Here is a 4,362-nt window from a genome sequence, read left to right as displayed (position 1 = left end):
GAAGCAGAAAGAGAGAAAGCAGAAAACTTTTTGTAACTCAAAAAGTTACAATGAAGTAATATCTTTGTTAGTGCCACCCAGAATGACACAACATCTTAAGGAAGTTTAATAAGGATAAGGTCCCACTCTCCGCTTCCATCCTTGGCATCCCCAGATAGAATTCTGATAACAGACCCTGGTTTAGCATCTAGGGACGCAATCCTAACCCACTTTCTAGCACTGAGATAAGGGCAATGCAGCTCTGAGGTAAGGGAACAAACATTCAGTTACTTTGGGGAGGGCTCAGTGAGTGCCCCCCAACTGCAGGATGCAGCACATGTCCCCTTGGCACAGCTATGCCAGTGTTGGAAAGTGGGTTAGGATTTGGGCCTAAGGCTGTAATCCTATAGACATTTTTAATAGGAGTATCAGCCCAATATTATCCAGCTTTCCAGCACTGATGCAGCCAGTGGGCAGAATTGCAGCCCAGGATAGTTAAAAATTTTCCTGCTCAATGATGTCACTTCCAGTCATGCTATCAATTCTGGTGGGTCCTGACAGACTCTCATTCTAAAAAGTGGGTCCCGGTGCTAAACATGTGAGAACCACTGCATTAGAGGGAACACTGCTTGGCAGAAGCAGTGTTGCTGAAAGGGCAACGTATGTGATAATTGGGCTCTCCCATCTTAAAAATATGATCAAGATTTGCCTATTTTATCTTCTGTCATTTGCAGCTAATGACTTCCTAGGTGAGAACAAAGTGCTTATTTCTGGTCATCACCTGCTTAATGGCGTCACTTCCTGCTTAATGATGTCACTTCTAACCCTCAGCAGGTTTCATGAATGCTAACGTTGGCCCACTGTAGAAAATGAGTTTGACACCCTTGGACTGTCTGAACAGAAGCAATTTGAAAAATGTTATGCTTATTATTAAATGATGAGAAAATCTGACAGTTTGGCAGAGTCCAATGAACTCAGAAATTAAAAGCCACATTGCACAGAGATCCTAATTGTCAGGAGGCAATATGTTCATTATAACTCATATAGTTTGTTTCTCCTCCCCCTGGTTCCTAGTCTTTGTCCCCCTACTCTTGATTATTGACCCTCTCTTAGTTACTGAGTACATGCCTCCTCCACTTTCTTGATCTGCAACCCTGATCCGTTTCAAAGTATTTATTTAGAATTAAACACAGAAAAGCAAAATCCTAGAATGGAGCAAACAAAATTGATTACCAGATTGTTATGCAAATGAGGCACATTTGTGTTGCCTTGGGTAATTTATTCTGAATATAAATGCTGGGATTCCCATGGTGCAGAACTGGGATTCTTTTTATGGAGAGTGTGACCAATTCTGAAGTTTTGTGTACCAGTGTCCTGTGTTATTATTCAGCCAGCGAGTCCGACTTTCCTGCTTCTTTCACATCACATCCTGCCTCCTTTCCTCACTGATGCGCATGTGGCTCTAGTTTGGCACAGTGACGCCTGGCTCGCTCTGCCATGAACATGTGGGGAACTTCCTTCCTAAGGTCTGGGTGAAGATGCTTGTTAAAGAGGCAGCCTCTCCTTTTGAGAGAACTGACAAAAGCCAGTGGATCTCTGGATAACAAAAGCCTGTTTGTTCCATGTTATGACACACACACAAGAGTCGAGTTCAGATAAGTCCATTTTTGGAGAAAAGGCAAAAGCGAAAAGAAGCTGCAGGCCTTTGGGCTGAAGTTCTGCAAGGAATTTGACCAGGGGAGTTTGGTTCCAAAACTGTAGCCAAATCCTCCTCTTTAGATGCTTATGACAATCTAACCTCCAGCTACAAAACCTTCAGCTGGAAGCTGAACAGTCTCTCTGCCATTCCCTCTCCCCGGCTGCATCCTTTGCTACATCCGGGCCAGGAGGTGAACTTCCTGGTTGCCTTAGAAACAGAGATGAAGGCCAGATTCAAACAAAGCCAACCAAAAAGTACCTCTTTGTCTGTCTGTGGCTGAGCAAAATCCACCATCCAAGTAATCCCTCCCCCCCCTTTGGCCAATCACGCATATATGTGTGTGTAAGAGTCAGATGGAATCTCCATGAAAGGCACTGGCAGTTGGTAGCAAGCAGTTGTGAGTGGATGAATGCCTAGAGCAAAAGTAGCTAATCATGTCAGCAGCTCTCTATATATTATGAAGCAACAACACCACATTAAAAAGAAGTGCATTGCCTTTCCCCTTCTTTTGAACATTAAAAACGGAAGAAAATGCAAGTTCTTTTTTCCCCTCTTTCCTCAATGGTAGGGATTGGGATTTTTCATGCTGCATTCGAACAGAGGTCATGGGATGAGGGTGAATTTACACATGCACTCACCCAGATATAAACTGCTTCCTCTTTGGGCAATTAATCTCTATATTGCACAGGGTTTTGGTCATTTGAATGCATCATTATGTGTTGCTGGGTGCTGATAACATGGCACCAGAAAACAGGCATATCTGTATTTTTTCAGTGGCATGTTATTTAGTGTGTATTTCTTTCTGTATGTGTATAATATGCATCTGGATGTATATTTCTATGTGTGGTATGAGCAAGCACACCAGGGGGGATAGACGGACGAGAAGCTGTAGTTGACCCACAGACTTTGGAAATAATAGAGATTGTGTGCTTGTTTGAAAACAAGTACCTGTACTATATATTTTGTATATGCACACGTGCATTGTAACAAATGCAATCAGGTTTAATGGACTTTTGGCACGAGAAGACATCCCTTCCCCCCATTAATCTGTTAAATCAAAATTTAAATGTAAGTGCATGTTTTTGATGCCACCCTAAAATATGAAGCAAATTAATGCATGCACAGAGTTGGCAGATGCCAAGAAGAAGCATCACCCAAGTAGCAGCAATGCATTTTCATGATGCATTGCAGCAATGCAATTTCATGACGCAATACCTGTCCTTCTGTGCTCTTGTAAAGTCTAAACAGAGCAGGGAAATGATGGGATGCAGGCTCTTTCAACAGACACCACCTACCTGGCCGATGGATGAGTACATGATACTAAATTCATCAGGAACTGAGTGCAAACACATTCACTCTCAGTTCTTCTTCTATCTCAGGGCGGCTCTAGAGCCGCATGTGGCTCTTTCAGCTGTCTGCTGCGGCTCCTCCCTGTGAAAGTGGCAAAGGGGGTAACAGGAGGCACCTGTGTTGGGAGGGCAGGCTGCTTCCCTCTGCCCCTGAGCTCACTGCCCTCCTCTCCCTTCACCCCCACCTGCCCCCCATTGGTTTCCCTTTTCAATTTTGCCCGCTCTGCAGGCTTAAGCTCCCTGTTTTTCCCTTCCCCAGCTCACCAGCAGGACACCCTCCTCCTCAGCCATTGCGAGCCCTTGCAGCCTGCCTTTCCCTGAGCAGGTCCCCACTCAGTGCAAGGAGAGGCTTTTCCTCCACAGCAGAGGAGACATCCTGTGTGTCTACTCAGTAGTAAGCCCCATTACAGTGGATGAAGCTTACTCCCAGGAAAGGGTGCCTGGGACAGCAGTCTTGGAGCCTGCTCCTATGTGTGTCTACTCAGTTGTAAGCCCAATTACAGCGGATAAAGCTTACTCCCAGGAAAGGGTGCCTGGGATGGCAGCCTTGGAGCCTGCTCAAGGCTAAGCGCAAGGACGGGTGAGTAGGAGCCTCCGCAGGTCTGTTCGAGAGCAAGCCCCTATGTAGTCCCTGGGCTACTCCCAGGAAGGTGTGGAAGGCTGTAGCCTCAGCCCTCTCCTGTGCAGGTCTACTCACAAGTAAGCTGTAGTCAGTGGGACTTCCTCCCAGGAAGGTGTGGAGGGCTGTAGCCTCAGCCTCCTCCTGATTTTAGGAATGGGTTAAGTCAGAATGCCAGATGTAGGGGAGAGCACCAGGATGAGGTCTCTTGTTATCTGGTGTGCTCCCTGGGGCATTTGGTAGGCCGCTGTGAGATACAGGAAGCTGGACTAGATGGGCCTATGGCCTGATCCAGTGGGGCTGTTCTTATGTTCTTATGTTCTTATGTTCTTATGTGCAGGTCTACTCACAAGTAAGCCCCGCTGTAGTCAGTTGAGCTTCCTCCCAGGAAGGTGTAGAGGGCTGCAGCCTCAGCCCCCTCCTATGCAGGTCTACTCACAAGTAGTCAGTGAGGCTTCCTCCCAGGAAAGTGTGGAGAGGACTGCAACCTGAGAGTTCCAACCAACTTGTCTGCTCAGAAGTCCGATTGTAGTCAATAGGGCTTACTCCCAGGATAGTGTGGAGAGGGTTGCAGCCTGAGTGAGGGAGGACAGGTAGGCAGGGCAGAAGCTGGCCTGTGGCTCCCCCCCACCTCTGGCTTCTTCTCTTCCCCACCTATGGAGTCTGTGTCCTTTTTTCCTTCCAGCAGGGTGTCTCTGGAAGGTGGGGGGAGTTCT

Source organism: Tiliqua scincoides, chromosome 3 (genome assembly GCF_035046505.1).
Source record: "Tiliqua scincoides isolate rTilSci1 chromosome 3, rTilSci1.hap2, whole genome shotgun sequence".
Classification (NCBI taxonomy): domain Eukaryota; kingdom Metazoa; phylum Chordata; class Lepidosauria; order Squamata; family Scincidae; genus Tiliqua; species Tiliqua scincoides.
Note: the sequence above shows the minus strand (reverse complement) of the source record.